At 34.3% G+C, this 22,098-nt stretch overlaps 2 protein-coding genes across 5 annotated transcripts in view; one reads left to right on the top strand and one right to left on the bottom strand.

Annotated features, from left to right (window-relative positions):
- Positions 1-22,098, top strand: part of LOC5564210 — a 209,711-nt gene that overhangs the window by 30,884 nt on the left and 156,729 nt on the right. The gene's annotated exons all lie outside the window — the stretch shown is intronic.
- LOC5564410 overlaps positions 1-22,098 on the bottom strand; it is a 132,156-nt gene that overhangs the window by 20,986 nt on the left and 89,072 nt on the right. The window lies entirely within an intron of this gene.

Raw genomic sequence — 22,098 nt, 5'->3', positions numbered from 1 at the left:
AGGATTCTTTTCCTGCGTTTCCACCAAGAGTTCCTCTAGTAATTCTTGAAGAGATTGTTCAAACAATCCCTTCCAAAGCATTATTACAGGGATTCCATAAAAAAATTCTACTAGGAATTTCCACCAGGGATTTCTCCCATAAAAATCATCCAGTGATTTACCTAAGAATCCCTCCACAGATTCTTCCAACGATTCCTTTAGCAACTAATCCAAACATTATTCCAGGGATCTTTTCTAGAAATTCCTTCGAAAATTCTTACAGAAGTACATGCAGAGGTTAACTCCAGGAATTCTTACAGTGATTCTACCTAGAATTTCTTCAAGGATTCATCTAGGAATTACTCCAGAGATTCCACCAAGAATTCCACCAAGAAACCTTTCAGGATTCAACAAGAAATACTGCAAAATAATTTACCAAAACTTCCTCCACGGGAAGAAGAATTCTCTTTCGAGATTCGGTTTCCAATTTTTTGACAGGTACTCCAGATTATCCTCCGAGGATTCTTCCAGAGAATCTTCAATAAATTTGTTTATGAATTCCTCCAGTGTTTCATTCAAAATTCTTCTTGGTGTCCCTGAAGGGACCCTACAAGGTATTCCCGGGATTTCTTCAGGAATAACTTTAAGAATTCACCAGAAATTCCTCTGAGGATTCCTGAAGGAATTTATCCATCAATTCCTTCCATTATTTCTTGCAGAAATGTTTCCACCAAGAATTATCTTAGACAATCCTTTAGCAACTTCTTCAGGGATTGCTTTAAAAGTTCTTCCAGAGATATATTAAGGAATTTCTCCAGGGAGTCCTCTAGGAATTTCTCCAGTGATTTCTTTGATAATTCATCCAAGAAATTGGTCCATGAATTTTTCCACAAAAAATCTTTCAGGTTTCACTTTAGGGATTCAACCTGGAAGTATTCCGAGAACAAGTGGAATTCATGGTAGAATAATCTTTTGGAATTTTGTAGAAACTTCCTGCTGGAATCCTTCGCGGAATTCCTAGTAGATTCTCTCTCTCTCGTAAATATGGGTGATTTTTCAGAAGAAGAAATTCTTTGTAGTCTTCCGAAAATTTTGGGATTAATTCTCTGGAGGAATTTCTGATAACTCTGAATAAATTCTCAGAAGGGAAATTCTACTAAACCTTTAAAGTATTTTCTGGTAGAACTTCTGGCCAAACTCTGGTAGATTTACGTGGTAGTAATTCTGACAAAACGCTGTTGCCAGCAGCCTGATGGTATTCCTAGTGTTAACCGTGCAAGAAGTCTTGGTGAAATTCCTTAAACTCCTCTCTCGAAAAATTACTAGTGAAATAAATAAAGGAACTGAAGAAGTCTCTGAAGGAATTACTGGTAGAATTTCTATGGGAAATTGTTTTCAAATCCCTTGAGAAACTCGCTATGGAATCCTTGGAGAACATCTTGGCGGTCTCCTTGGAGGATTTTTTCCAATGAGGAAATCCTAGTGGAATTTGTGAAGGTTTTCCTGGTGGAATTGTGGAATTACTAAAGTAAATAGGGATTAATTCCTTATAGAATTTCGAGAACATTTCAAGGAATTTTTAGAAGGGACTTGGATAAAATACTATTACCGACGTGAGTTTTGTACCAATTTTGAACTAGCCTAGAAAGTATGTCAAAATCGTTTGAATGGGTAAAGAAATTCGTGAACCTTTTTTTTGCACGTATCTCAGGTATACATGCCTCATGCCTGAGAATATCCTTAGTGAAATTACTGTTTTAGTTCCTGAAGTAGCCCTGAACAAGAATGTTGGAGGAAATCATAGGATGTTCAACAATGAATTTGATAAAGAATTCCTAGAGAACTAGATTGAGGGTCTCTTTGGGAAAATGTTTAGGGTACTCGTCCTATTATGGAGGACTTAAGCACGGTGTTGAAATTTGAATCGCATTTCAGTGTCCAAAACCTAAATATTATAGTATTTTGCTATGTGAAGTGTAAAACTATCCTTTATCTGGAGTAAAGTGAAGTTAAAAAGTAAATTTTGGGAATCAAACATACATTTTTTTAGCATAAATCTCTTGATCTGTCCTATTATTGCGGTATTTCGTCCTATTATTGCGGTAGTGCCGTCCTATTATTGCGGTATACCAAAAATCATAGATTTTATTACATTCAGTATACATTCAATGCCACACAATGTTCTAGCATCGAAAATATGCTCCCTCCATGCTAATGACATTGCACGGTACTGTCAATTTGTGTGACTTTGGACATACCTAAAAAAACTAATTTTTTACTTTATGTCACGATTCGAAAACAAATCAACAGAATCGAATGATTTTCTGCCGGTTTCGTCTCCTTTTCCGTCGTAGCTGTACAATGTTAATATAAATAGACAAGGTTCTTCCATCTAAGACAGGTCCAACCTTTTTGAACCGCGGGCCAAATCACAGAAACAATTTTGTGTCGCGGGCCACATTTTTAAACGCACAAATATTCGCATGAAATCTGACAACAGCCAGCAAATGAAATTCATAAAATCTGACAAAAATCTGTGAATAAAGTAATGTTTATTTTACGTAATCGAAAAAAAAACAGATAATTGATGCTAAGCATTCTGCAGAATATTGTGAGCGTTCCTTTCAAAGTTAAATAATAATCCAGTTCAGAATATTTTGAAGAATCTAGAATTTTAGATCTTGTGGGTAAATGCCCAGGATTTTATAAAATCATACTTTGAATTCTTGATATTGATCAAGCCATAACGAAAATCTCCGATTCCCTGCGAAACCTGCTCAAAATTGTATTACAAATTTGCTTAAGTTTTTGACAAATAGTTACATAGCGTTATATTGTATTAGAAAATTATGTATTGAACTCGTTGAAAATCCTAGCTAGAAGTCCTTGGAATCCTGGTGGAAATTCTGAGATAATCTTGCCAATGTTTTCCATCAAAGTCGGGTCCAGAATTCTTATTAAAATACTGTTCAAGGTTTAGTAGAAAGCCTGTAATGTTTATTTCAAGGTTTCTGCGTGAATTACGCCTAGACATTGGTTAAATTTATTTACAGGATTCTGTGAGAATATTAGTCTATGGTTCAGTGAAATTATGTATGGAAATTTAGCCTTTTGCCCATAAGAAAGTGAGATTTAGAATTTGAGCCATGCATAAAATTAAATACCGTCAAACGGGGCTTCTTTTGACATTATTTCCACATTCTTTAACTTTGAAGATTTGTAACTCTTAGAATTATGGATAGATATTGATAATTCTTGCCTATATTTAAGTAGTATATGTACGTAACAAATGTGCAAAATATGAGGCAAATCCATCAAGAAATAACAAAAATGCTTGAATAGCGAAAAAAGTGTGTCCTTCAAGAAAAAAATACTTTGGACATTTTCACAATTTGCTAATGAAATGATTTTTCCTTATAACTTTCAAACTAATTCAATAGATTATCGTTCACTGTGATGTTATTGAACGTTTTTCATTGATAAACATAATTTGGAAAATTGCAAAGCTAGAATCAATTTCACATATATAACAAATTTCAACGAAACATGCCATTCACTATTCTTAGTTTGCAGTATGAAACATAAACTTTCAACTTCCTCTTAAATGGAACTATCAGTTACGAATGCTCGATTTTCAAGTTGACATAAATGAACGATGTAACTACTAGGTATTGCGATGATAAATGAGTTATGTACAAAAACTGTTTTTTTTCTATTCTTACTATTATATGAACGATATGTAGAAGGATCACATTAATACCGGTAACTAATTTAATACCGGTAAGTGATTTTCATTAAAAAAGCAATCTATAAAGTAAGGTACCCCGGGGCAAGTGAGAATACGGGGTAAGTGGGGCGTTTCGTCATAGCTCAACTAGGAAAAGTTTTTCATGGGGGTATTCTTCTAGAAAGTTGAAGATACAATGACAAGGAATGTATTTAGTACTAAACATATTGTTATTTTTATTACTATGTGGTTCATGTAACAGTTGTCAGTTCAGCGCTATTTTCAACTTGCATGACAAATTGTGACACGTTTCACGTCTTGCATTGACTCGCAAAAAATAAATGTCTTTTAAGTCGAATTTCCATCAGTAGGCAATATTTTTTAGTATAATTACAAGCTGCTAACGATAAACCAGTATTTTGTTTTCATTTCATATGAAATTTTCGATGGTCTGTCTTACCCCTAAATATATTTGTACCTGGGGTAAGTGGGACCTATCAAAACAAAAACCAGAGTGAAAACTTTTCGTTCACGATTCATACATTTTGCTAGAGAGTAGCACTAAAACATTCAAACAAATGATATTTATCAAAAAAGATTAATTTCAAATTACGTAATTGCATAAGAGGGAGAAGAAAAGTGTTATTATTCTTTATTTTTTAATTATTTTTTTTTATTTTTGAAATTCGACTTCAAAATTCAACAAACACACAGCTGAAATTTGAAATGCATCATGAGAAAAATTACTTTTTTATGTTATTTGAGCTTTATTTGTTATTTCTACCAAATTAAGTAGTGATGGAAAACATTTCCATCCCATAAGGTGGTTTTCTGCCATGCATATAAATAATAACAAAACATATTTATAATTTCGTCAATTATTGATCGTTTATGTGCTACATTTTAATAAACAACTTATAAATGATATATTTTGAACATGTGAGGAATTAACCTCTTTACGCTTTTATTGAGGAATTTTCAGTTAATATTATATGTGAGGTGCCATACTATTAAACAAATGGTTTCTTCCTAAAACGTAACGTATTTTATGGTTGATCCCTTATGTACATCAAATATGTACTTAAAATTAAAAATCTATGACTTATCAATCTTATTATTGTAATGGTTGACTTACTGATGTGGATTGACGCATGAAACTGGATGTGTCCCACTTGCCCCGCTTAGCGAGGTAATTGCGTCCATTGGCTCATTCTAAAACTTTCTTCCAAGGTTTTCACAATTTCGAAATTATTCCATTAGTTTCATGCACACACCAGCAAATATGTTGCCAAAACGTGATTGTGTTGTTGGATTTGAAAAGTATTGACATTTGAAAATTTTATTGAACAATTTGTTTGAACTATCGTTTTTTTCGTTCCCACTTGCCCCGCGGTACCTTAAAGTTTTTCAAGATCGCGAAGAAGTAAGTTTGCTTTTGTAATATGCTTTTTGCTTCTTAACAGTTTAGAGCTGGCTTAAGAGTACTTTATTTTAAGCATTTGAAGGATACAATAGTTCTGTACTACAAATTCATGTAAAATATGACGGAAAATAGTTGTTTAGAGATTATGTTGTGAATTTGTCATTGGTACGTATTGAAATATGTGCGCTTTATGTCTATTCACTTTTACAACATTTATTTTAATTTTTTTATGTTGTAAAATATACAAACCAAAACATTATAATAAAATAAAAGTCCTAAAAATAAGACCTTTGATCAATTATTTTAATAAAACAACAATTTTAAGCAAAACAAATCTCAAGATTTTCATGAAACATGACGATTTGATAGTTTTGTGATGCTCCCAATAAGGCAATCCATGAGACAGCTGCGATCAGCTGGTTTTTTGTTTACCATGAGATTTTGAAGTTTCGCGGTCGGAGTGACCGTTTGATTACAAAGGAAAATGTTAAGCTCTGATAACACCCGCATGTTTTGTTTACTCTTCCGTTTCGGTTGCATGCACACTTTTGGCTGTCAGTCCTATCGCGGAAAGTCCTCATGGATAGCCTTATAAGTTTCCACGACATGGGTAAAATTCAAACAATGTTTACATAGCAAATGTTTTATACCTTGTGAATATTTATTTGGACTTTTTTGAAATATTTTCTTGTTCATCCTGTTTTTGTTGATGTTGTTCCAAGAATAAATCATGCCCAGTGGAAGAGCATACATTGGTTAATAAAAGTGCTGAAGACACAAAATTGCTCAGATTAATATTTACGCTGCTAATAAATACAAAAGGTGAGTGTCCAAAGTAGCCCCTGGAATCAAAAGTAGCCCCGTCCGACGGTACATAAGAAGATTAAAAAAATGAAACAAAACAGTTTGAATAATTACCTAGCTAAAATATTAGATTAAAACTCAATTGAAAACTAAATATTCCTGGTATGTTGTAACTTTGGGTAAGTAGAATAGTAAACGGGCCAAATATGAGAAGAATCTTGGAACCCTCCGCGGGCCGCACAAAATGAGGTCGCGGGCCGTACGTTGGGCAGCCCTGATCTAAGACCACTAATCGCTGTATAAGCTAATGATTTTTTGGCTTAAGTATAACCACAACTTTTATGCTTTCTAATATATTTTCACTAGTTCTCACCAATCCAATGCAATTTTAAAAGATTGCTTCCTTGCGATCATCTTGTATCTTAGTTTTTCAACGCATTTTTGGCATGTGATCCGATTTTAAATCAGTTTACGTGATTTTTCGGTAAAACTTTGTGTTTATTTGCAATTTATTTGTAAAAAAGAGCAACTACGGGGTAAAGATAAACATTAAACTTTTGTTTGACTAAGTAAATGTATGAATGACACAAAAGTATGTCACAAAATAGTATCATAATAATATTATTAATGTTTCCAGCAATTACATTTAAAATTACTATTTAAATATCGAATTTTTGAATATGATTTACAGATACCGCAATAATAGGCAAAAAACTATTTTCATTGTCCCATTATTGCGGTATATGCTTTTTCTCAAAAATATAGAACTTTTATTCAAAATTCAGTATCTATCATGTAACTACATCCATACTCAACTGATATACCCGCTGCATATAATTGGTTTGGTTCTAAGCTTAAAAATTCACGCTAATAAAAACCCCTCCGTAGATAGAGGGACTGGTTAAAAATATAGGGTTTTCTGGATGCATCATTTAAAACTGTTCTTCCAACGATCCAAATCGTATAATTTTCAAAACATTTATCTGGTACTGCTTGGAAATACTATAAGCTTTCATCATCATAAATAATATCCATAGTAAATAGAGTTTTCGATTAACAATGAGCGTCTAATTATTATACCGCAATAATAGGGAATACCGCAATAATGGGCAAATTATCCTAGTAGAATTTCTGAGTGATGTTCTGAAGATATCTCTAGAGGAATCTTTGCAAGTATCCTTTGAAAAACTACCATGAACAAATGTCTTGTAGTAATGCCGAGGAAATTAAGAGATACTGATTGAACTTTTAAAGAAGACTTTTCTAGGAAAATCCATAAAAGAATCACTGCATAAATTCCTGTAAGACTGAGAATTTACTTGCGATATTTCTGCAATAATATTTGGAGGAGTCTATAATATAATTCCTCGTCAAATTCAATAAGGAACATAGTAAAGGAAACTCTAGAAAAATCGCTCAACAAATCACATGATGAAATCCTTAAACAATGTTCCTTATAAAATAATCTCCAAGTATTTCCTAACTCGAGGTCTCTTTTTATTCTAGTCTCTAAAGTTGTCGAGATGTTCTTTCATGCAGTCGCTAAAGTTTTTAATTTTTAGACACTCAGTCACTATCAGCAAAGCTATTAGCAAAAGAGAGTATCGATAGAGAAATAGATTATATCATTAGTTTAGACATCCCGAGTAACATTAGTAGCTGAATAAAAGCTTGTTCAGCTAAAATCATAAAACAACTGTAACTTTATCAAGGTAGTTCCTCGCTTTCGGTGAGTACAGCACTGTCTAAAATATCATATATTATGTAAGTTAGTATTCGTTATCAAACGTCAACATCCCACCGCAAAATCGCTAGTGTTTGGAGGTGATTTTAACCTCCAAATTGCCAAATAACCTCCAAAACATCACCTCCAAGTTAGTTCTAATAAACTCCGTTATATGAAATATAGTGGGGCGTCGATCGTCGCAAGTTTATCGTTAAACAGTCAATATTTCCAACATAGGTAAAGCATCTGGTGATATAAATTCCCTTCAAAACTGGTTTTCCTCCAATTACAGAAAATAAAATGAAATATGTTTCTGAAAATACGAAAATTTTCATGTTCATTAAATTACCGTAAAATAAACATTCTTATTGTTAAAATCATCAAAGGAGGCTTAACAAAATTAAAACACAATAGGATGTTCAAAAATAAAAATTAGAAAAATCCAAAAGCAAAATTAAGAAATTTTTTAGATAAATCATTATCTGAAGCGCGTTAAAATTGAAAAATTATAATTCGATCAAAAATAAAAATGTGGTATTTAGAGTGTTAAGTTTTGTTGTCAGTAAAATCAAGCGGTACCTAAATTCCATATTTTAAATTACAAAAAAATTCACCAAAAAGGTGTCTTTTATGCATCACTCTTTCCGCTTTGTCTTTAATCATTGTATCTCTCACGTATTCCAAAAATATCGATCGCCATAGGAGGTCAGAGTCCACCATTCAGGTGGGTGTGTCCCTTCATAGTTCCGCACGGTGACACATTTAGAAACTAGAGAGAATAAAGTCGAAGAGGTGCAAGTAAGCAAGCGGGGCGACGGTAAACATAAACATTCATCGGGAACAGATGGCCAAACGGGGTGCCCCGTTTACTACGCAGTTTCCTTATAGACATTGGGACAACAAAGGCGCTGCCATGGTCACGCACGACGCCATACGGAGAGACCGGGCGGATTACTCGATTGCTATGCGTACGGCATATCAACGACAGAATCGAAACCGCCGATTTTTTTCTCTTGACTTTTTGAAGAAGTAGAGTTGTATGCATGCATAAACAAACAAAGAAGAAAACGCTTCGCACATGGCCAATAAAACAGCTGTTGTTTGGGTACCACTACATGTTCATATTTGGGAGGCACGAGGATAGAGAAAGAGAACATCATTTTCAACATACTGACGGTTTGTTTGTGTGGGTGTCACGAAAGAGCACGAGATGTGCACGTGTTGAATGCTGATAGAAACCATAAGGCTTTTATCGTTAGAAAAAGTTAGCTTTACTGCATAGGTGCGATGAAATATGTTTTTTTTATGATTATATCGGATGTTCTGTTTATAAACATTCCATATACCGTCAACTTTTCTTAGCTTGAGATTTCATGTCTCGATATCGGGTTAAAGGACCATTATGAAAGTTGGTTTTCATGGCTACCTTGAATCGGTCCCTTGAATCACAGTTGTACTGATTTTGTGTTCGATACCACCCTAACTCGATGTTATCTTCAATATCGAGTTATAGAGATTTGACTGTACTGACATGACGTAACTAGGTTTCAAATCAGAGGAAGCGAGGGACTTCAACAGATTATCACGAATTTCTCGTAAAAATGGTTATTATACACAGTCTTTGTACTCTTTCTACATTAAACGTTGAATTTTGAAGGGTGTCACCCCTACTTTTTTCATAGATTCACCCCTATCGGGTCTAAGTTCAATGTATAGGCTAAGTAACGGGTTCAATTTATGACTTGGGAATTTCAAGATTAGATAAAATTTGACCAGATAAAGATTTAGGATAATCTTGAGTTGCTTATTGAACTCGACCATTGAATTTTATAATGATTTCATACAAGGAAGATTCCATCAGGACTTCATCCAGGAATAACTTCTGCATTTCTTCAGCTATCACCACAAAGAGTAATTCGAAGTATTCCGTGTAAGGAATCGAACATAAATTTCTTCATGAAATTGTCTCGGAGTTTCTGTAGGAATTCGTCCAGTTTTTTTCAGTTAAGATCCTTCAATAAACTGTTCCAAAGAGTTCTTCAAAACAAACAAGAGTTTAAATGATATATCATACAAGAGTATCTGTAGAAATTGATTTCTCTTCGTCGATTTTCTCTTTTGATCAGTGTACGTAATTCAATCAATTTTTGTAACATTTTACGATGTAGCATGACAAAGAATGATGAATTCTTTCTACTGAATAAAACATAGCAGTCGAAAAAAGTCGCTCAGCTAAGTAAATATTGATCACTGCTGAACGCGAGAAATATCCTTATAAAAGTTACAGTTTCTATGAATTCGTGGAATTTCTTCTTTTTCATAAATCAAGGTTTTTTTCCGAAACTTCATCTACCTTTTATCTTGCGTTCTCGAGCTTTTCTTCAGACATTTCTTCTGATATTTTTTAAGGGTACTGTCATGAATATCCCATGAATTATATCTGATATTCCACCATTGATTCCTCCCCTGAAGAATTTCTGTAAAGAAGAACTCCTTTCGGATTTCCTCCAGAAATCCTTCGGGAAATACCTCTCTAAGGATTTCTATATAAACTCAGGGTGTCTACTACCTGGAAAAACCTGGAATTATCAGGGAATTTTGTTCAACCTGGAAAAAACCTGGAATTTTCAGGGAATTCCGGCCTCAATCAGGGAAATTATGTTGAATTAGTAATACATGGTAGAATACACAGAAAAAAATATTTAATTTTCAATGTGATGTAAACCGAAGTCTACTGTAAAAATATATCAAATTGGTGTGTTATTACAGTATCACGTAAATTTAAATTAATATACATTCAATTTTAAACTAAAAATGGTTGAATATTACATGGTCGTGTAAATTTAAAGTGAATTCAACTGAAAAATAATGAATTGGTCGTTGAAATTTACGTTTATTTTGATGCTCCAAATATGTGCATGAAAATAAACTTAAATTCACAACATATTTTTAGCAGTGTATATCGTTTTTGCAACACAAAATCTTTAAAATAAAAAAAATTCGGCTGCGCGGCTATCAAAAAACTACCTACTTGCAATGTTCAGTCGTTTATTTTCTTTTCCAGTTAGGCTGATACAAATATTAATTTTCTTTTATGTCACCCCCCCCCCCCTTCGAGAATCCGAAAATTTTGAAGGGGAGAAAAAAAAAGATTCATTATTTTTTGACATCAGTTAGGTTTTTTCAATTTTAAAAATTAAAAAAACAAGTAAAATAATGATCCAGGCGACGATTAAAAAAGTTTAACAACTATCATTAAAAATAAAAATTCGAAAAAAATACTTTTTTTTTCATTTTTATTTTTTTGTTCCTTATTTATTTTTATCCCCCCCTCGTAGCTTCCAAGTGGTCTCGGACATAAAAGAAATTTAATATTTGTATCAGCCTTATTTTCTTTATTCAGCATGAAACATATTTAGACAATGAAGCAGAACTTAAGATTGCCAAGTTGGCAATGGCAAGTATAGTTCCCAGTTCCAATTTGCTGTTGTTTATGAGCATAGGAAACATGGTTGTGAACTTTACATTTTTTAAAGACATTTTTTCGTTTATTCTACAAAAATAATAAACTTATTTCGGAAAGAGCAAAAATTACAACAGGTACGAAAAATAGTACATTTCTCAGGTAAGCAGGTCTCTTTTAAACATCTTGGTTACTAATGCAATGCAAGTCTCTAAAAATTTTATTTCTGAGGTCTTTAAAGAGTCTATTTTAATCAACATGTTCTCTAAAGTCACTTTTTTGCCTCAATCTGCTTGGTGCACAATTCTAAAGACTCCAGAAAAGTCTTCAGAGATTATTACGCGACTATTCTACAAGTTCTTATATATATTGCTTTTAGATCCCGAAGTATTCGTCAGGAAGTCTAGAGATTTCTTCTGAAAAACTTTCAGGTACTCCTTCAGGAATGCTACCAACGATTTATCAAGTGATGCTTAGTGGACCTTCGTTAAAATTTGGTCCAGAAAATTCTGGAGCGCTCCAACGCTATTACCTCCAGTAGTTCTCTGTGAAGATTGTTTTGAAAAAAACTTCTTGTGGCGATTATCCCAGGATTTATTCCAGATGTTTTTTCTTGATTCTTACAACGTTTTTTTTTGTTCTTCCACAAAGGTTAATTTTATGGTTTAAAAAACAAAAGTCGTTTTGACATTTTTTAAGAAACCCTACAATAAATACCATGTCGATTTTTTCATTTATTTCAGGCATTTTCATGAGGGATAATTCTGAAAATTCATCTTCGATTACTCTCAGGAATTGTGTCATAAATTCTTTCAGGCATTATTCGATGAAATATATTATAAACTTTTCCAAAAATTCGACGGTATTCCTTATTAAGTTTCTCCAGAAATCTGTCTCAGCATTTCATCAAAATATTATTGCTGCGGTTCAAACACTTTTGGAATACTTTTCCAAATAGCATTTATATTTTAGGATTTTGAATTTTTGAAAATGTTTTCAACGGAAATGTCGCAGAAAGCCATAAGTAAATCAATGGATAATTTACTGCAGATCTGTGATTTTGTGCTTTTCGCAGTCTAAGTAAATCAAAACTTTCCGTTTAGATTTGTGGAGAACTTGGAACTTCCTCAGAGAATGAATCGCACATTGGAGGGAATACTGATCTTTAGAAAAAAAAAATCCAGATCACATTCATGAAGACATCCTGGTCCTTAGAAAAAAATCTAGATGAAATGATCTAAATCGAAGAAGAAAAAACAGACGAAGGTATTTAAAACGAACTACTTGGGAAAAATACTCAGAAAGTTCGAGAAAGTCACAAATCAAACTCCTAAAGAGATCTTTGAGTAATATGTGAAAAAATCTACAGCAAAACGAGCAGTTATACTTGTTGTAATGTTACGAGGAATTCCAAAAAAGTCTTAGAAATATTCTTAAAAAAATGTCTGTTTAAATAAAATGGTCGTGGTTCCTTTCTTTTTGTTTGTTTTTTTTTTTCTGGTAAGAGACATTCTAAGCTGTTATTTCCAAAACGGTCCCAGCTCTGATTTCTCCAATTATCTGGGTACATCGCTGATGCCAATTAATCTGAATCCCATTTTAAGGGAAAGACTTTTTTTCTTAAGTTTAAACGGAGTGTTTCCTACATATCTGACTTAGATGATAAAAGACATTTTCAGATCATTTGATAAGCATTCTTGGTTTCGTGAAAATTAAAAAAATAACATTTCTTTCTTAAGTTGTTGACACATTTAGATCAAACAGATATTTTTGCCATTGAAGTGAAAAATACTTCGATCAGGAACTCTCTCGAGGATTTGTACAGGTTTCTTTTCTAATAGTAGTTTGTAGAATCCTAATAGTAGTTTGTAGAATCGGAGAAGTAATAAATAATTTTCAGACATTTGTTTTGAAATTCTTAGAATAATGTTTTGGTATGCTCTAAAAGATAAATGACAGTACAATCGTAAAGCATTGGTGCATTGGATGAAAAAATCTCTGAAATAAATTCTTGAAAGAATTCCTGTTTGAATATTTTAGGAAAAACGCAGGATTGATTCCAGGAGAAATCTATGCGACATGTATTAGATAAAGTTCAAAATATAACACTTGGAAGAATACTTGAAGAGACACCTCTGGTTAAATTAATTGATTAGTTACCGAAGGTTTCCTTCGAATTTTCCGAAAAGTTTGAGGAAAATTTTGAGAAATATTCAGTAAAATATTTTTGAGTGTTTGAAAGAGAGTTCGTAGAATGAAATTTTACGACAAATATCCTTCGTCATCTTGGAGAATTGCCTAGTATAATCCGAAGAGTATTACTTGGAAAAACATGCAAGAGTAATTCCTGAAGATCTAATTATCAAATATATTTTGCAGGTACCCTAGGAGAGTAAATAACGGCTTTTTAAGGCAAATTACTGGAAGAATCTTTGGAGTATGTTTTGTAGAATGCTTACAAAAATCTCCCAAGGAATTTCTTAGAGAGTCCCTACCAGGAGACAGTGAAATTTATGTTCGAGTTCTAGAAAAAATAAACACGTGCGATTTAATTCCTGTGAGAATCCTTCGATAGTATTAGCAATTTTGTAAGATTCCTAGGAGGAAAGTTAGATGAATACTCGCATAATATTCTCGCATAATGACTGTTGATAAAATCCTCGAATAGTTTCTTTTAAGATCTTTTACAGAAGCCTGATTGTTTAATGCACTCCAATTATTTTTTCATAAACTTATCATGACGCAATTATTTTACAAATGTGAGTCTTAGAGACAATCTTTAAAACATTTAAGTGCTATTAATTTTTTCATCGGCCAGGAGGGACCAACGCAACTATCCCTCACTCTGAAATTCTCTGGCTACGCCCATGTACGCTTAAAAAAATGTTTCTAATACAGTTAAGCAGTCGTTTCGTTATCTGTTTAATGATACCATAGCTACTAGGTCGATATATTGGATTAGTTATGACTAATTGAACAAGTGATCAGAAATAACTCAGACTATGTTTAGGTATCTCGTTTCGCATCGTGGCATGTGATAGCTTAAATTCATATCTACCGATCAAATTTAAATTTGTCTTTGTCTAGTTGTATTTCAGTGAGGCCTTTTATATTTTCAGACTCGATTATGTTCAACAGCTGATAGCTGTTGCTAGTTCTCATTCGATAGTTGCTGCTAACGTTCGGTGGTGAGAAATGTGCTAGCAGTTGCAATAATAATAACAGAGAGCGATTCGCTTTTTGCTTTCTCTCACATCAGTACACCTACATCAGTAGGTGTAGTAAAAAAGCTGCAAAAGCTTATTCTCGCAATGACTCAACAATGGCGTCGCCGATGTATGAGTGATTAAGGAGATTTATTGGGGTTGAGCTAAAATAACGTAACAACATGAAAGCTCTGCAAATCTCAGAAAAGCTCCGTAAAATCACTCATCTGAAAAACGTCACAGATAGATATAACATAGGAGTACAAATTGATTTTTATTACGATATCAACTTTGATAAGTATTATACAATTGATTGAACCTCCATGAGTCGATGTTTCATGACTCGATTCAACTCATGGAAGAACACTAAACACGAATTTCATGGTTACTAAGATGGTCCTTCGAAACAGCTTTCTAAAAGTATTCTATTCTCTTAGTGGATATTTCTAAGAATCGATGGTCCTTTCAATATCGACTCATAGAAGTTTGACTGTATTGAAAAATAGACCGAGCATGTACCATATAACATCTAGTTTTTGCTTAATATGTTTTTTGTTTAACTTTATAAAATAGCGGTGAAATCTATTGAACTGTTCATAAATTGTTTTCAAACCTTTAACTCATTATAGAACTTTAAAATAAGTTTTTGAAATTATGAACATTCGGACTCGATTTAACTCAACCAACAGTGTTTTAAACATTCATGACTTCAACCTCTCTTTTTCCGCTACTAGTAGTAAACCAATCCTATCTCAACACAAACGCACATGATCCATCCATCGATTGATCACGCCAGATCACATCCTCGTCTTTCCACGTTTCTTCACACACCCTCGAGATCTCATACCATTTTTTACTACAAACAACAGAGTATTTCGCTCGCACAGCGCCTACTGTGTGTCGCGTATGTGGCGATTGGTCACCACAAAAATATCACATTATCTCAGTAGACGTTGTTTTGTAATTTCGCACACCACTGTGCCCCATCCGACGAAACCAGTAAAATAATACGGCGTGGAACGGATCATGATTTCACCCCGCGCTTTGCTTGCGCTAAGTGAACAGTCAGCAGCAGCATTTCACACACGGTGATGATATACGTAACCAGGGGCCGTTTATTGTCGGTCACAAAAAGTGAAAATCCAAAGTTCAAATTTGCCATTCGCGATCGCGCTATCGCCAGGTGCATCGAGCGGTAATTGTGCGAAGTTTGCAGTTTGAAATAGTGTTGTTTTGCGCGTTTGTGAGTTCGATTTGCATTGCGGTGCGGAATCGTCACTTTGTCAGTGTGTTATTGTTTGGTTAGTAGATCCGAGGAGAAGGCGCAGAAATAGAAAGCTCTTCGTGCGGCTAGTTGACGTCAAGGGATGCTTTGATCGTTCGGGGATCTAGAACCGAAATAGCGGAAATTGTGACATTGTAACGAGTAGTTGGGCGTCGTCAAGGGCTGTTTATTGCGATTAACTTTCTGTTTTGGCAAGTGTCCATCGGGGTGCAAAAAATAATCGATATTCTGTTGTGTGTAAGGATTTTCCTTTTTGTGTAAAAAACCTAGCTGAGAGCAGCTGTCAAACGCAGTAGTGAGTATAGTAAACCGTATGAACAACGGTGGTTGGTGTGTTAGTTACGAGAGGTTTGTTTGTGAACAAAAAGCGATCTTGCGCAATACGTAGTGTGCGCACACAAATAGCAGCGTTACGGTTGTGTGAAGTAGAAGCGCACGTGAAAAACGCGAGAGAGAGCGAGTTGAACTGAGAAGAAGTATTGGGAGTTTGTGTTAGTGAGAGGAAAATTTTGTTTACGTTTTCCATCACCACAGTAGCCCGGTAGCGTGAGGCGGTAGGCAGTGTATGGCACTTATCACAAGTGGTGTAACAAGTGACCAAAGTCACTCTCGTGTAATTTCGGAATCGCAGCGTATTTTGCAACTCAATGGACGATAAATTGCTGTGATTGAATGGATAACGACAGGTAATAAGGAAGTTAAAAATTAAGTAAATTGATATATGCCTTATTATTGAATCTGAACGTAGATTGTTATATCATGTTTTACACAGTAGAGTAGTTAGGAGTAATATTTCTCAGTCCAAGTTAATAGTTTTAATAAAAAAAGCAGTTTTATTCCGTAGGCTACGGGCTAACATAAAAATTACAATTTGGTCGTAAATAAGCATAAATCAGCATTTTTTCATGAAATTTAGAGGTTTGCTCCTCTATGTGTAGTTCAATGTGTACTGGGAAACGAAAAATTCGAAGCATTGCGAAATAAGTTATTCTATAATATCTGGGCCAGGTAGGATAGAAATCCCGCGTTATTTTTTTAAAGATCATTAAATTAACATTAACCTCTTCTATTCCGTTTTTTGTATAAAACGCTAGCCCACGACATAGTCTTCCAATCTATAGTAAAAAAAACTTCTCCAAGGCTTGAGTATTGCACTGTTATAATCGAATGAAAGCGAGAGAACCTCCCATTATTACATAGGTCCTTTTGAAAAGTTATGCGAGAAAATATGTGAAGCGAATCTCAAAATTTCATAGAATATAAAGTCAACTGTCCCTTACTCGATCTTTTGTATCGAGTTAGAGAACCATAGTAAAAGTTGGTTCTCTATGGTCAATTGGATCACATTTGCACTGGTTTTGTGTGCTATAGCTCAATACCTCCTTAACTCGTTGGTCCCATAAATATCCAGTTGTAAAAAGTTAAGTGTATACCATTCGAGAAAGTTGAAATTTTCATGTCAGCCTCGCAGCATAAGGGTTGAAGTTAGTCATATTACACGTAATTCCCTCCCCTTGGTTATGCGACCTTGCCGCGATGGGAGGGCATAATCCATTAGCCCATATGATGGAAACCAAAGGCGTAACCTGTAGTGGTGGTATCACATTTTGGCATTTTTTGCTTAAAGCCGCGTCATAATTCGTATGGCATAGACGCAATAATATCTCGGATGTGATCCAACGGACATTCTGCGTCCTTGATAGAATTGATGCCCATTTCAAATAATTAATCTATTCGAAGTGGACATTAATACTATTGGTGACGTTCAGTTTGCCTTTTGCTAACCAGAATGATCCGTAGCCACTCTTACTATTAGCTAGCTAGATACATCGTTATCATATACGACGTAGGGAATACTTAGGAACTCTTAGGAAAATGACTAGTAGATTCACTGAGTAGAAATGAGTGGCGACAATCTTATTTTAATATGGTTTTTACATTGCCATAATAAGAAATACCTCTTTTGTAACAGCGGTATAAATAATCTAATTCCAGCTTCATTTTCGCAAAATTTACAAGTAGAAAGTAGGCGTTGTGAAGCATTGCATTTGCCACCGAAAAGTGAATCTTGTAGGAGACTGTAATAGAAGCCTAAGGTAACTTTACTCTTCAATATTCACTATAAAAATGACTATGGAAAGTAAGACGCTGAGATCGATCATTAGGGTACACTTGCTAGTTTCGAAAAATTGTTGAACAGACAAGGAAAGCGACTTTTTTCTTTAAGGATATATGAACGTAATGACCAATAAATACTTTTAACAACAAAAATGAAATTAACTAGAACTACTACTAAACAGCCTAATTTTGTTAAGACTTGACGACACTTGACATTTAAGACTCTAATCTTACTTAAAAGACAATAGTAATCAGAATAGCACTTGAATGACAAATTATTCAAAACCATTTCGACTAGACAGTATTAGTAATGCACTACTATTTTAAACAAATTCTACACTACTATTTCAAACAAATTCTAATGGAGCTGCTGATTTTCATAATGCTTCCTTTTCTCAGAAGCAAGGGAATATGGGTACTTTTCAAAAACTACCACGTCACAATACTAATAAAAAACAGTGTTCATGTGGGCGCCATTGCCTAGTCCGTCTGAGTATTGGTCCTGGTAGAGGGGAAACTTGGCAAAAGCCAGACCGAGGGTTCAGCCTTGACAAGTTAAGCTGTCAGGCAGCTCCAACTGAATACCATACAAAAAAAAAAAGTTAGTCATATTACACGTAATTCACAATAATATTTCGCCGAGAAGGTTAAACGGACACAAATTGAGATCATTAGTAGCGCACAGAAATTTCCGGGTGATTTGCTGTTAGATTACAACGCAACGATTCGACAAGCACAATGATATACATTACCTGAGTTCGGAAACCGTTTCGATTATACATAGTATGCAAGCGTGGGAAGGCAAGGGATAGCACCATGTCATCAAAGGTATAGTTCAGTAATTGGTTGGCGGAAGTACCAAACCACCAGACGTTCGTTGCAGAGGGAAATGTGATAACACAATAAACAGACACACACAAGCACGTACACATGGGATGGGAATGCGTTCAAAATAGTTTTCCGAGGAGAAATTTATGGTACATTTGTCGTGTTTATCTATTTTAATGTTCACACTGAAGATGATTGTTTTATACGGAAATAAAGCACTGTGGCTCCGGTTATTGTCGAACTTATTGCTAACATGTAACAAATATTGGTAAATATTTAATCGTAAAACAGATAAAAATAGTTTAGTTTTCGAATTGCGGTGAGAGGAAGAAGGTGGTTATTTACAATAGAACATTTATGGATGATTGAGCAAATTTTGGTTTTACCGATAATAGTAAGGGTGAATATTTGTACTCGATGTTTTTTCGGAGTTAAGGCTAACTTACATAAGGTTTCGTGTGTCTTTACGTTGTTTTTACATAAAACAAATTGAATCGAAGAAAATCGATCATGTCACGTTGGATTACCAAGTTTTGCTTCCTTGTCTTCGTTCAGCTTGGTTTGGATAGATATTTTAGCATTACATATTTATTGTGGCATAACATAGATTAACAGAATAAAAACTACACATATTCTCTGTTCAAAGTACTTGTAGTTAGCAATGACCATTAGTCTATTGTACGCTGTAGTTACGTCGAATGCAGAACAGTTTCAAGCTAATTTTCAAAAAAAAAATCTGATGTAGATTCCAAGAAAGATTGCAAATGGTTCGTGAAATATTGCGGGATCCAACTTCAACATTGGTTTAGAACTTCACAGGCGTACATCTTTCGAACGTTAGTAAAAAAGTGATGGAGGAAATGATGGCTCCGTCGGATCATTAATTTTTTGAATAGATGCTTTCAAATTGTTGAGTAGAGATGCAAATCGACCACTTAAAAGTAATCTTCTTCTTCTTCTTCTTTCTGGCGTGCTTTCTTTGCAAATTTACCATCGTGTGGCAGGTACGAAAATACTCTATGCCTCGAGAAGTCCAGAAAATTTCCTTTAGGAAAAGATCCTCGTCCGGTGGGATTCGGATTCATGACCCTTGGTCTTGCTGGAAGCTGCTCGTTTACGGCTACTGCTATCTGGGCTCCCATTCCCAAGTAACCATGAACACTAATAATGAGCCCTAAATAAGCATCATACAACTGCTAACACGCCTGTCCACAAAAACCCTATTACTGCATCATTCTTGCTTCTAATCCTGATTCATAATGCATTAAATAAACACTGTAATGGTCAAAACAGCAAAACATAAATCTTCTCACTACCATAATCGCCGATTTTATGACGAGGAGAAGTGATGGTTTAATTCATCTTCTGTGGTCTAAGGAGAGATGCAAATGAGAAGTTTTCATCACCATATAACAAGGGTCAGAATGTAGAAATCATCGTAAAAAGACGAAAAACGTTAAAAGTTATGAATATGCTACAGAAAGAATTACTCTGAAAGGTTTCATTTTATTTTTACTATTTTCACTCATTCATTCATAGCTCTATTATATAGCTTACATGCCGTACAATAGCCCTATAAGTTCAAAAACGCAAAATAGCGGACTAGTTGTTACTTATGGTGACCACCTTTCGAGATTTTTGGATATTTCAGCTCTAACTAATCCAATTAATTTTCTTTTCTTCAAACTTCAAACACAACATTGTACGTAGTTAAAATCTTCATTAAAAACAAGATGTGCATGCTTGCACTTAAAAAAAATTATCATGGCGAAAGAATGGTTAACATTACACCCACAAGCGGAGTTTCAGAAAAATCTCTCAGTATATTGAAGAAAATAGTAAAAAAGGATTCTACATAATTTTCATTATTACAACTGGATGCAGTTCATACTTTCAGAGTTCATCACATAGTATAACTATATGATTGGATTTGTCTTGTGAAAATGGTCCAAATTAGCAGGAAGAATTATTCCTAACTATTTTTCTAAGTTATGGGGGTAAACATTCATTAATTTTATGTGGCGTTCAACAACAATTTTTGGTTCAGCAACATAGCAAGTTCGCAATACTTCCATAATGGCAAATGCTCAGTACTTTCACAGAATGCCTAAAAGTATCTTTATTTCGTTGAACCTAAAACAAACCGTTATTGGTTATCGTTGCTCCGTACCATGATTGGGAGTGTAGTTGATCATTCCAGTACGACCATGTATATTTTGTCAATAGAGCTCAAAATTTAATTGAATTCACTGATTTTAAGAGTTTTGAGACATCATTCAGATTCAGTGATCCCACATTTACTGAATAGCATATCTCTTTATTTCTGGAAACCTATCACTGTATCACTGTTGATCAACTTCCTCCCGGAATTCCAAACTTCACTTAGTGATTTCTAATAATTATTTCTGTTGTTATTATAGTATTTTGTCAAAGTTTCCTTCAACATAATTCGATAAACATGCAACCAGTATATGAATGATAATACATACATTCACCAGATCTTGTTGAATTAATTCGCTCAAAAGTGATCAGCTTTACCCCATTTTACGGTAATTCAAACTAATAAATTTGCTTCAAAACTTGCGATAAAATTGACCTAATAATATAAATATTGTTTCCTCATCTTTAATCATAAATTTTAAAATAACCTTTCAAACGGTAACTTGATGGGTTGTAGGACATTTCCCAGAAAGTCAAACCCCAGAACGACATTCCCCAGAATGACGTTCCCCAGAATCCCACTCCCAGAAATCCATTTCTCAGAATAGGAAGTTCTCCAGAATAGTTTTTATACATTAAGATAGGCGTAAAAAAATGAATTTGGTTTTAGTTAGCTTTTTTGTCGTCGAATCACGGACACCGAGTCAAATAACCCAAAATATTATTTCCTCAAAATCATTATCAAATAAATAAATTATTAAAATCATTGGATCTTATGCGAATAAAATCGGAATTAAGTCCAAAGAAAAACTTTTAAAAGGCGAGTATTTGCTTCCCTTGTCTCAGACGATTCTAAGGGCCGGTCCTTAAACCACTTGGTCATTTAGAGGGAAGGCATTGGTATTGAAAATCCAAAATAAATGACTACATGGCCAGACCCGACCAAAATCTTAAGGAGAAAACGCTGTTTAACATATTTACTACTGTTTAACATGATTGTGCTACTTTTCCTCAAATGTTATTTCCCCGAGTGCCAGCTCTCCGAATGACCCGATTTCCCGAAAGCTATTTCTCCGAATCACCCGTTTCCTCGAAAAGTGATACAGGTTTTAGGGACAGGGGGCTTAACTAGAAAGAAGGAAAGCAATCAAAAGAAGGAAATATTAGAGATTACACAGCGTAACAAAAAAGACGTGCGTGTCTCAAGAACCAAATTATGTGTCTCTAGTAGATTTTGGGTCGCTGAATTCCAGCACGTCACAATTTTTAGCTACAGGTCGCCAAAGTTGTATAAAACACTGATTTTATTGATGTTTACATGAGATTTAAAGTATGATTTATCAAACTTTTTTGTGATCTAATCCACCAAGCATGCGAAA

Source organism: Aedes aegypti, chromosome 1 (assembly GCF_002204515.2).
Source record: "Aedes aegypti strain LVP_AGWG chromosome 1, AaegL5.0 Primary Assembly, whole genome shotgun sequence".
In the NCBI taxonomy this organism is placed as follows: domain Eukaryota; kingdom Metazoa; phylum Arthropoda; class Insecta; order Diptera; family Culicidae; genus Aedes; species Aedes aegypti.
This window is presented reverse-complemented; position numbering and strand designations above follow the sequence as displayed.